Raw genomic sequence first — 13,097 nt, forward strand, 5'->3', positions numbered from 1 at the left:
GCAACTACAGAAGGTTTGAAGATGGACCCCAAGAAAGTAGAAGCAATCATGTCTTGGGAGGTTCCGAAGACGGTTAGAGACGTACAATGCTTTCTTGGTTTTGCTAACTTCTATCGGATCTTCATCAAGAATTATTCTCAAGTTGCTGCTCCTCTCACTCGATTAACATGCAAGGATAAGTTGGAATGGGGACCTTTGGCGGAGAAGGCGTTTCAAGATTTGAAGACAGCATTTACTACAGCTCCAATTTTGGTACATCCAGACTTTACAAAGGCCTTCTATTTAGAAACTGATACTTCAGATTTTGCTTTTGGAGCTGTGCTTTTACAAATGAGTGAAGATAAGAAGCTCCATCTAGTTGCATTCTATTCTCGAAAGTTCTCTGCTGCTGAAATCAATTATGAGATCCACGATAAGGAACTTCTTGCTATAGTGGATTCTTTCGAAGAATGGCGTCACTTTCTTGAAGGAGCTGCACATCCAGTAACCGTATATACGGATCACAAGAATTTGGAGTATTTCATGATGGCTCGAGTTTTAAATCGACGTCAAGCTCGATGGAATATGTCGCTATCTAGATTCGATTTTGTTATCACTTATCGACCTGAAAGACAGCAAGGACTATCCGATGCTTTATCAAGGAGATCGTATCTTGCACCAAAGGCTGGAGAAGCAGCGTTTGATCAACAATATACAACGTTATTGAAGCCAGAGAGATTTCAACTTTGTGCTACTATTGTATCATTTGATGCTGACTTCTTAAACCAAGTACGTGCTATGACCATTAAAGATTCAGTAGCCATTGATATCAAGCAACGTACCAATGACGACAAGTTCAAGGTGGAGGGAGATCTTTTATACTTTGAAGAGCGATTGTACATTCCAAAAGGACTAGCACGACTCCGAGTTCTTCAATCTCGCCATGATTTTCCAGCTGCGGGACATTTTGGATTCAACAAGAACTTGGAGCTTATTTCTCGAGATTTTTGGTGGCCCCAAATGTGGAAGGATGTGAAAGATTTTGTCCTCTCTTGTGACATCTGTTCAAGATCTAAGAATCCTCGGCATCGCCCTTATGGACTTCTACAGCCATTGCCAATTCCACGTCGACCATGGTCTTCAATTTCTATGGACTTCATCATGGACTTGCTATCATCAAACTCATTTGACAGCATCTTTGTCGTGGTAGATCGGCTTACGAAGATGGCACACTTTGTTCCTTGTAAGAAGACATCGTCCAGTGAAGTCACAACAAGACTCTTTCTCGATAATGTGTATCGATATCATGGACTACCAGATGATATCATATCAGATCGAGGTACCCAATTCCTGTCAAAGTTTTGGAGATCTCTCTTTGGGATATTGAAGGTGGATATCAAGCTTTCTTCAGCTTTCCATCCTCAAACTGATGGCCAAACGGAACGGGTGAACCAAGTCTTGGAGCAGTACTTACGATGCAGCATCAACTATCAGCAAGACGATTGGACTGCATATCTACCGCTAGCCGAGTTTGCATATAACAACACCCTCCATGCGTTGACTCAACAAACACCATTCTTTTTCAACTATGGGTATCATCCGAAGCTTGATTAATTGAGTCCGTCAACAAATAACAATCCAGCAGCTGAAGGATTTGCGAAGCAACTATCAGAGCTTCAAACTATGTTGAAGCTTCAATTACAATCCGCTCAAGAATCCTGTAAGACGTCTGCAGATAGATTTTGGAATCCACCACCTACTTTCAAAGTTGGAGACAAAGCCTGGCTTCTTCGACAAAATATCAAGACCAAGTGATCATGTGATAAGTTGGACTATCGAAGATTGGGACCATTTATCATCCAGAAGCAAATTAATCCAGTGGCATATCGGCTAGAGTTACCGGCTTCTATGAAGGTACATCCAGACTTTCATGTTTCTCTGTTGGAACCTTATCGAGATTCATCTTTTCTTGGAAGAGTCCAATGTCCGCCACCTAGTATTGAAATCGAGAACCACGAAGAATACGAGGTTGAAAAGGTATTGGATTTACGGCGAAGGTGGGGAAAGTTAGAATATCTTGTTCATTGGTGCGGCTATGACATTAATGAGCGAACGTGGGAGCCAGCTGAAAATCTTGCGAATGCGCCACAAAAGGTACAGGAGTTTCATCAACGACATCTCGATAAACCTAAATCAATTCGATGATAGCTTCTTTCTGAAGCTTGTTCTCCCAACAATATAAGAAAAGGGGAGAGCACCAGCAAAATTCATAGTTGATGTAGTTATTTTCTCCAATATAGATCGTAGTTTGGTCTTTTGATATGGATAGCCAAGAGATAGATACTATGCCAGTCAGAGTAATGCAACCGAGTAGCTCACGAAGGCGACCCCGAGATGAAGAACTACATGTACCACGACGACGACGGAGGATACCGAGTAACCGATCACTAGTGATCGTATTTGAGATCAAGCCTGCTTACGATGGTCAACCAGAAGGCGTGTTTGTAGGACAATTTCACAATGAGGACACGGAAGTTCATGCTTGGTCAGAAGTCGAAGGCATGGGCCACTACCGTTGGTTTCAAGGATCGATGAACAACTTGCCTCGTGAACAACAGTTGGAGTTCATAGCAGAAGTTATGCGACAGATCTTCATTTTCTTACGTTAGTACTGATCAACAACATTGCTTCTCAGAGACCTCGAAGCTAAAGGAGGGGGTGATGTTAGGGACATATTCCTTAGAACTTTCTAGAGAGAAGTTTCTAGAACCTTCTAGAAAACAAGCCTCTGGAACCTTCTAGAAGAGAAGCCTCTGGAACCTTTTAGAGAGAAGTTTCTAGAAGCTTCTAGAAAGGAATCCCCTAGAACTTTCTAGAAGCTCCTAGTTAATAGAAGTAGCTCGAGAAGTTTCTAGAACCTTCTAGAAAGGAAGCCTCTGGAACCTTTTAGAAGCTTCCTAGTTAATAGAAGTAGCTCGAGAAGCTTCCTAAGTAGGAGTATATATTGGGATCGAGGCTGAAGAGTTCTTCAGTCTCGACAACACATCTCTTAGAGTTCTAGCTCACCTTTCTGGTGTTGTTCTTGTACTCATCTGTTTAATCTAGTTCTGCCACTTCTTCTTGAACTTCTTGTTAGATTTCAAGTCTGTATTTTGTGTCCGTGACAGTTGCACTTGATTGATAAATCCTCTAAACTTGGATCTGGTGCCATCAAACTTCTCGGGTAGGGCAATTCTTGGTTCTCTAACATTTGAAGGGCGTTCCACCTTAAGAGGAAGGACATGGTTTGGTGGAGATGTTGAAGGAGCTCCAACCATTTCCATATCTTCACTTCTTGCCAATCATGTTGCTCTTTGTGATGGTAAATTGAAGTGTGATAATCGCCTTTTTGAATTTTGATCTGAGAACCGTACAAGTGGACCTCAACGTTACTATATTTCAATGGCAACATCAACACCTCTTCAACACATACATTCGGAAGTAGAGGATATGCAAATTGATGCAGTACGATTCAAACCTCTTATTGAGTAAGAAAAGACTCATCGTCATCAAGAAGGATTTTGTTTATATTGTAGAGAACCAAAGCACACTGCTCAACATTGTCCAAAGAAACAACGCAATCACAAAATGAAGAGTATGGTTGTGAAAGAAGACAATATGTTAGAAAACGAGTTTGTCTAGCTACAATAGGGACCGTGTGGTTGGAACCTTGCACAACATCTAGTAAAGGTCCTATTCTCTCCTCAGAGCCCTCTCCTTGTTTTACATTAAATGTTATTTTAGGACCTAAACATTACAAAGTCTCTGCCTTGTTAGATTCAGGAGCCTCAACGTGTTTTTTAGATGAAGAATTTACTAAAAGACATAGCATATCTTTAGTAAAGAAAACTAAATCTGTTCATGTAGAAGACATAAATGGTCGTCCATTGTCTTCGGGAGATATTACTCATGAAACCCTTCCTATAGAAGTAATAATCAATGGTCATAATAGTTTTGTAGTATTTAATATCATTAGATCTCCCTCTAATCCAATCATTTTAGGTTTATCGTGGTTAGAAAAATACAACCCTCAAATAGATTGGATTTCCCGAACTCTTACTTTCTCTAAAAGTATAACTAACCGTGTAGTTAATCAAGTAGAGAGTCATAAGTCCAGTTCAATTAAACCTGTATTTATAGGTGTAAAAGCTTTTTTGTATGCTGCTATGAAAGAATCACCATATATTATTTATGCCACACCCGTTTCTACTGGTGAAAAGACTTCAAGTGGCATTCCAAGCCAATATCAAGAATTTCAAGATGTATTTGAAAAAAAGAATGCGGATACACTCCCAAAACATTGTCCCTATGATTGCTCAATTGACCTTCAAGAAGGAACACAACCGCCATTCGGACCAATCTACAGTTTATCACAAAATGAATTAGCTAAATTCAAGGAATATATTGAAGAAAATCTAGCCAAGAATTTCATACGCCATTTTAAATCTCCGGCAGGAGCTCCAATTCTATTTGTGAAGAAAAAAGATGGATCATTGTGGATGTGTATTGATTATCGAGGACTCAACCAGATTCCCATCAAGAACAGGTATCCACTACCTTTAGTATTTGGACTTCTTGATTAGCTGAATCAAGCTAAGATCTATACAAAAATAGATCTTCGGGAAGCATACAATCTAGTACGCATCAAAGAAGGAGATGAATGGAAGACTACTTTTCAAACTAGGTATGGACATTTTGAATACAACATCATGCCTTTTGGACTTACAAATACACCAGCAGCTTTTCAAAATCTAATGAATGATGTTTTTCAAGAGGTTTTGGATGATTTTATGGTCTGTTATCTAGATGACATCTTGATCTATTCTAAGAATCCAGAAGAACATGAACTTCATGTTTGTCATGTGTTACAAAAATTAAGAGATGCAGGACTCTATGCCAAGATAGAAAAGTGTGTATTCCACACTACTCAAGTCGATTTCTTAGGTTACATCATTTCAAATGATGGACTTATGATGGATCCTAAGAAAGTTCAAACTATTATAGATTGGAAGTTCCCAAAAACGATAAGAGATGTCCAATGTTTTTTGGAATTTGCAAACTACTATTGGATCTTCATCAAAGACTTCTCTCGAGTTGCAGCTCCACTTACACGTTTGACTTGTAAAGACAAACTCCAATGGAATCAAGAAGTGAAAGTTGCTTTTGAATCTTTAAAGACAGCGTTTGTTTCTACACCAATCTTGTACCGTGTTGATTTTTCCTAAGCATTCTTTATAGAAACAGATGCATCGGACTTTGTTGTAGGTGCGATTTTATCACAAATGGGAACAGATGACAAACTTCATCCAGTAGCCTTTCATTCAAGAAAATTCTCAGCAGCAGAAATCAATTATGAGATCCACAACAAAGAACTTCTTGCAATTGTGGATTCTTTTCAAGAATGGCGTCATTATCTAGAAGGCGCTTTCAGTCCTGTCACCGTGTATAAGGATCACAAGAACCTTGAATATTTTATGTCAGCACGCGTATTAAATCGTCGCTAAGCTCATTAGAGCATGTCTTTATCAAGATTCGAGTTCATCATCACTTATCGGCCAGGAAAACAACAAGGTTTGTCCAATGCCTTGTCTAGACGTTCTTATCTTCTACCAAAAGAAAGAGATGTAGCTTTTGAGCAACAAAGAACGGTTCTCTTGAAGCCGGAGCAATTTCATCTTTGAGCAATAAAATCAACATTGACTGTTGATTTAACTTTTCTTAAGCAAGTCCAGTTAAGTATGTCTTTAGACCCTTTTGTTCATGATATCAAGAATAATTCTTCTAAATCTCATGATCCCTCTAAATTTGAATTCAAGAACAACCTACTCTATTTCGAAGGATGCTTATATGTTCCAGAAGGAGAAGCACGTTTACGTGTTCTTCAAGCTCGTCACGACTTCTCAACAGTAGGATATTTTGGATATAATAAGACTTTGGAGTTGATATCTAGGGATTTTTGGTGGCCTCAAATGTAGAAGGCAGTTAAAGACTTTGTACAATCATGTGATGTTTGCTCAAGATCGAAAACTCCTCATCATCGACTTTTTGAACTTCTTCAGACATTACCCATTCCAGAACAACCATGGTCTTCTGTTCCTATGGACTTCATCATGGATCTTCCAATCTCAGGTTCTTATGACTCTATATTCGTGATAGTAGATCGTTTTACCAAGATGGGGAGATACAACGCATTTGGTATCACGATTTGAGAAGGGACTCCCGATGTTTGGTGATTGTGCTAGAGGTAGGAACAACTTCTGATGGTATTCCAAATATTTTATTCGAAGGAAGTTACAAAGGCCTCAACAATGATCAAATAACTGGGTGGACTTTTCGCCCTGGTATAGGACACTACCAATGGTTGAGAGGCTATATCAATCATCTTCGAAGAGACCAAGATCAGAGTATGTGGCGAATATAATTTGTCGCATCATAGATTTCCTCAACATATGATGACCGCTCCTCGTGGAACTCGTCTCTAGAAGGGGGGATAATCTCATGGACATAATCATGTAAGCTAGTAATTACATATACAAATAGATAGAAATAAATAAAAGTAGGTAAAAGTAAATTAATTCTATAATATTTAATATGAAAGCTTCCTAGATGCTTCATAGACGCTGCTTTGACTTCATAGGTGTCTTTAATTGACTTTTTGGATTAGAAATGTGGTCAACAAGTTGGCCATGTGCCACATATGTTGTTAGCTTGAAGATGAAACTAACTATGTGGCCCACACATAAAAGAACTTACCTTGTAAGTCAAGGCATGTGTCCTACAAAGTCAACACATATTAGAGGTCCTATAGAACGTCGCCACGTAGCCCCTAGTTAGATAGTATATATAGAGACAAGAGTGAAGGCTTCTTCACTCTTGTCAATTTCTTTCTTGCTTCTAGTTTAGTTTCAAGGGTCTCTAGTTTCTTATCTTTTGGGAATAGCCATTCCAGTTTCTCGTTCATTATATATACTTGTTTATATATTTTTTGTTACCTCTCTTTGAGTGAAGGTTCACTTGTTTGAATTGTTTTTTCATCGAGTTCTTGTCCTTGATACAAAGTCAATTGCTTGACTCAATGTTTGAGGATCAGGTAAGTTAAGCATTAATTTTTTTACCTCATATTGTAATCCGTAGAAAAATTGGCTAATAAGTGCAGCATCATCCCACTTGATATCAGTTGCAAGTTGTCAAAATTGTAAAGCATATAACGTTACTGATCAATTGCCTTGTCATTAAATATGGATCTTATTGGTTGCAACACAAATTGCATCGTGTTCTGTATACATGGATTGAAACTCCGCCAAAAAAACCTCTAGTTTATTCAATATTGGATCTCGTCATTCAAGAAAAGATGAAAACCACGATAGTATTCAACTTGAAAGAAGTGTACCAATGAATCTAACTTTCGATCCTGGAGTTGGATAGCTTTGGGGTTGAAGTTCAATCACAAGTTGCACTTGATTGATAAATCCTCTAAACTTGGATCTGGTGCCATCAAACTTCTCGGATAGGGCAATTCTTGGTTCTCTAACATTTGAAGGACATTCCACCATAGGAGAAAGGACATGGTTTGGTGCAGATGTTGAAGGAGCTCCAATCATTTCTATATCTTCACTTCCTGCCAATCTTGTTGCTCCTTGTAGTGGTAAATTGAGTTGATGCATCGAAAGCATTAATTCCCTCAATTGCTCCTGTATTTGTGCCATTGCACTCTTCATTTCAACAAGTTCTGCCATGATAACACTTAGAAGAGGGAAGATGTCTAATATCGCTCAAGACAAATAGAAGAGAGGACTTGAGATTAAAGAAAATACTAAGGACAATATCAGTTTAGAAGAGGGTAATCCGCAACTTCTAATATGCTTATATCTTATCAAGAAAAATTGGATAATCCACTCTTAATCAAGATTAGACAAAGCTCTGATATTATAGGTGTACTCTTGTCAATCTGTTAAGGACAAGAACTTGATGAAAAAACAATTCAAACAAGTGAACCTTCACTCAAAGAGAGGTAACAAAAAATATATAAACAAGTATATATATTGAACGAGAAACTGGAATGGCTATTGCCAAAAGACAAGAAAAGTAGAGACCCTTGAAACTAGACTAGAGACAAGAAAGGAGTTGACAAGAGTGAAGAAGCCTTCACTTTTGTCTCTATATATACTATCTAACTAGAGGCCATGTGGCAACGTTCTATAGGACCTCTAATATGTGTTGACTTTATAGGACACATGCCTTGACTTACAAGGCAAGTTCTTCTACGTGTGGGCCACATAGTTAGCTTGATCTTCAAGCTAACAACATGTGTGGCACATGGCCAACTTGTTGACCACGTTTTTAATCCAAAAAGTCAATTAAAGACACCTATGAAGTCAAAGCAGCGTCTATGAAGCATCTAGGAAGCTTTCATATTAAATACTATAGAATTAACTTACTTTTACCTACTTTTACTTACTTCTATGTATTTGTATATGTAATTACTAGCTTACATGATTATGTCCATTACACAAGGTGGTGATACCAAACGTGGTGTATCTCATTATCTTTTCAAAGAAAAACATGTCGTTCTTAAGGATCTTCATCTGGATTGCATTGTCTTGAAGGTTGTGACAATCACAATGTCTCATCCTACAAGTCAGTGAACAAAGGCTCTTTAGTCAAATCCGTTCATTGTTGGTTATCCATCTCCTTAGCCTCACAACTACAAAGAAGCTACAAATAAGGATTGAAAGTAGAAATCTTGCCTAGATCTTATTTCTTTTATAAAGTAGATTTTTAACTTGATTTTGAAGGATGTTGTTGATAAAAAGCCTCCATCATCTTTGTTGCATTTGCAAGATTCTTTACTAGCCCCCATGTGCATTCACTAATATCATATCTGTGCCAATGGACAAAATATTCTAATTTATTTCGACGCCGCCTTGAATCTAGGACTTCTTCTACTTTTAACTCTTCATTATTGTCCACTTCTATAAAAGGAGGTAGAGCTTGTCTTCTTCTTGGTATGTCCACTGTCTTATATGATTCAAGAAGAGACATATAGAATACGTGATGAATTTTCAATGACTCCAGTAGGTGTAAACGATATGCAACTAGATTGATTTGTGCAAAAATAGGAAATGGTCCAAGTCTACGATAGTCCAACTTGTCACAAAAACGAGTGGTCTTGATATTGCAAAAAAGTAACCATACCTTATCACCCATGTGGAATGGTGGTTTTTCCTTTCTTTAGACATTTGCATTGATCTTTTGTTGTTCTTGAGCTTCTTTTAATTGTGCCTTCATTCTTGCATGTAGCTCTGATAAATGATTTATCAAATCTTCTGCCATAGGATTATTAGCTTTTAAAAAGTCAAAAGTATTAAGTCATGGATGATAACCATAATTGATAAAAAATAGTATTTGTTTTGTAGAAGAATGTATGATGTTATTATAAGTAAACTTTGCCAATGGCAAAAAAGTTATCCAATCGTCTTGTTGGTAGTTGATGGTACATCTTAAATACTACTCCAAAACTTAATTAACATGCTTCATTTGTCCATCAGTTTGAAGATGGAATGTCAAAGATAGTTTTATATCTAGTTTTAGAATCTTAAAAAGAATCTGCTAAAATCTTAATTGAAATTGAGTTTCCCTATTTGATATAATATCTTTGGATAATCCATAATAGCGATAGATGTTGTCAAGAAAGAACTTAGCAATTTCTTCACCTGTGATAGATTTTGTACATAGTACAAAATGTGCCATCTTGGTAAAACAATCTATTATCACAAATATAGAGTCATAAGAACCTAAGAATAGAAGATCCGTGATGAAATCCATAGAAATAGAAGACCATAGTTGTTCTGGAATAGGTAATGGTTGAAGAAGTCCATAAGGTTGATGACGAAGAGTTTTTGATCTTGAACAAATGTTGCATGATTGAACAAAGTCTTTCACACCCTTCCACATTTGTGGCCACCAAAAATCTCTAGATATAAGCTCTAAAGACTTATTGTATCCAAAATGTCGAGCTGCTGAAAAGTTATGATGTGTTTGAAGAACACGTTATTGTGTTTGTTCTTTTAAAATATATAATCAATCTTCAAAATAGAGTGGGTTGTTTTTGAACTCAAATTTAGAAGTATCTTGGGACTTAGAAGAAAGATTCTTGATATTGTGAACAAGAGGATCAAAAGATATACTTGATTAGATTTGTTTTACAAGAGTCAAATCAACAGTCAACGTTGATTTCATTACTCAAAGATGAAAATGCTCTGGGTTCAAGAGTATTGTTCTTTGTTGATCAAAAGATGCATCTCCTTCTTTTGATGCAAGATAAGAATGTCTAGAAAGGGTGTCTGACAAACCTTGTTGTTTTTCAAGTCGATATGTGATCTTGAAATCAAATCTTGATAAGGAAATGTTCCAACGGGCTTGGAGATGATTTAAAACATGTGCTGATATGAAGTACTCAAGATTCTTATGATTCAAATATACGGTGATTGGATTAGAAGTGCCTTCTAGATGATGATGCCATTCTTGAAATGAATCCATAATTATAAGAAGCTCTTTGATCAACAAAGCACCTTTGTTGTGGATTTCATAGTCAATCTCGACTATTGAAAATTTTCTTGAATGAAAAGCTACTAGGTGAAGTTTATCATCTGTTTCCATTTGTGATAATACAACACCCAAAGCAAAGTCTCATACATTTGTTCCTATTTGTGATAATACAACATCCAAAGCAAAATCTAATACATCTATTTCCATAAAAAATACCTTAGAAAAGTTGATGCGATATAAGATTGATGCAAAAATAAAGGCTGACTTTAAAGTTTCAAAAGATGTTTCAGCTTCTTTATTCCACTGAAGTTTGTCTTTGCAAGTCAAACGTGTAAGTGGAGCTGCAATTCGAGAGAAGTCTTTGATGAAGATCTAATAATAGTTGGCAAAGCCCAAAAAGCATTGGACATCTCTTACCGTTTTTGAAATCTTCCAATCCATAATTATTTGAACTTTTTAGGATCCATCATAAGTCCTTCATTTGAAATGATATATCCTAAGAAATCAACTTGAATAGTATGGAATACTCACTTTTGTAACTTGGTATAGAATCCTGTATCTCTTAATTTTTGTAACACATGATGAACAAGAAGTTCATATTCATTTATGTTCTTAGAATAGATTAAGATATCGTCCACATAATAAACAACAAAATCATCTAAAAACTCTCAAAAAACATCATTCATTAGATGTTGAAAAGTTGTCAGTGCATTTGTAAGTCCAAAAGGTATGATGTTGTATTCAAAATGCCTATACCTAATTCAAAACGTAGTCTTCTATTCATCTCCTTCTTTAATACGTACTAGATTGTATGTTCCTTGTAGATCTATTTTTGTGTAGATCTTAGCTTGATTCAGTTGATCACAAAGTCCGGATATCAAAGATAGAGGGTACCTATTCTTGATGGTGATCTTGTTGAGTCCTTGATAATCAACTTACATCTACAATGACCTATCTTTCTTCTTCACAAATAAGATTGGAGCTCTTGCTGGTGATTTGGAATGGCGTATGAAATTCTTGGCTAGATTCTCTTCAATATATTCTTTAAGTTAAGCCAATTCATTTGGTGATAAACTATAGATTGGTCCAAATCGTGGTTGTGTTTCTTCTTGAAGGTCAATTGATCTGTTATAGGAACAATGTTCTAGAAGAGTATCAATATTCTTCTTCTCAAATACATCTTGAAATTCTTGATATTGATTGGAAATACTACTTAAAGTCTTTGCATCATTAGAAATAGATGTGGCATAAATGACACAAGGTGATCCTTCTTTTGCAACATGCAAAAAACGTCTTGCACCAACAAACATAGGTTTAATTGTAATAGACTTATGACTTTCTACTAAATTAATTTTACTCTTAATTATGCTTTTAGAGAAGTTAAGGATACAAGAAATCCAATCTATGCAAGGATTATATTTTTTTAACCATGATAAACCTAAAATGACTGGATTAGAGGCAGATCTAATTGTATTAAAGATTACGAAACTACTATGACGATTTATTATTACATCTATAGAAAGAATTTCATGACTAACATCTCTAGAAGATAACGGATGACTATCTATGACTTCTATATGAATATGTTTGATTTTTTGTACTAATGATATTTTATGACTTTTAACAAATTCTATGTCTAAGAAATAAGCTGAGGCTCCTGAATCTATCAAGGCAGAGGCTTTATAATTATTAGGTCCTAAATGCACATCAATTATAAAACAAGGAGAGGGTTTTGAAGAGAGGATAGGACCTTCATTAGAAATTGTATAAGATTCCAGCCGCACGGTTCCTATTGTAGTTGGATAAATTTGTTTTCCAATACATTGTCTTCTTTAACATATGTGCTCCTCATTTTGTGATTTCATTGCTTGTTTGGATAATATTGAGTAGTGTATGTAGGTTCTCTATAATATAAGCATAATCCTTCTTGATGGCGATGAATCTTTTCTTGCTCAGTAAGAGGTTTACAACGTACCACATTAATTTACATATCCTTTACTTCTGAATATATGTGTTGAGGAGATGTTGGTCTTGCCATCGAATTGTAGTAATGTTGAGGCCTATTTGTACGACTCTCAGATCAAAATTCAAAAAGTCGATTGCCACATTCGACAACAAAGTCAATTTTTTGACTCAATGTTTGAAGATTAGGTAAGTTGAGTATCAATTTCTTTACTTCATATTGTAATCCATAGAAAAATTGGCTAGTAAATGCAGCATTATCCTATATGATATCAGTTGTAAGTTGTCAAAAATGTGAAGCATATAACGTTATAGATTGATTACCTTATCGCAAAATATGAATCTTGTTGGTTGCAACATAAGTTGCATCATGTTCTCCATACATATATCATAATTTTGCTAAAAATGCCTCTAGATTATTCAATATTGGATTTCATCGTTCAAGAAAAGATAAAAATCACAATAGTCCTGAACTTGAAAGAAGTATACCAATGAATCTAACTTGTGATCTTGGAGTTGGATAGCTTTGAGGTTGAAGTTTAATAATAAGTTGTACTTGATTGATAAAT

This window comes from Physcomitrium patens, chromosome 24, assembly GCF_059467195.1.
Source record: "Physcomitrium patens ecotype Gransden chromosome 24, ASM5946719v1, whole genome shotgun sequence".
Taxonomy (NCBI): Eukaryota; Viridiplantae; Streptophyta; class Bryopsida; order Funariales; family Funariaceae; genus Physcomitrium; species Physcomitrium patens.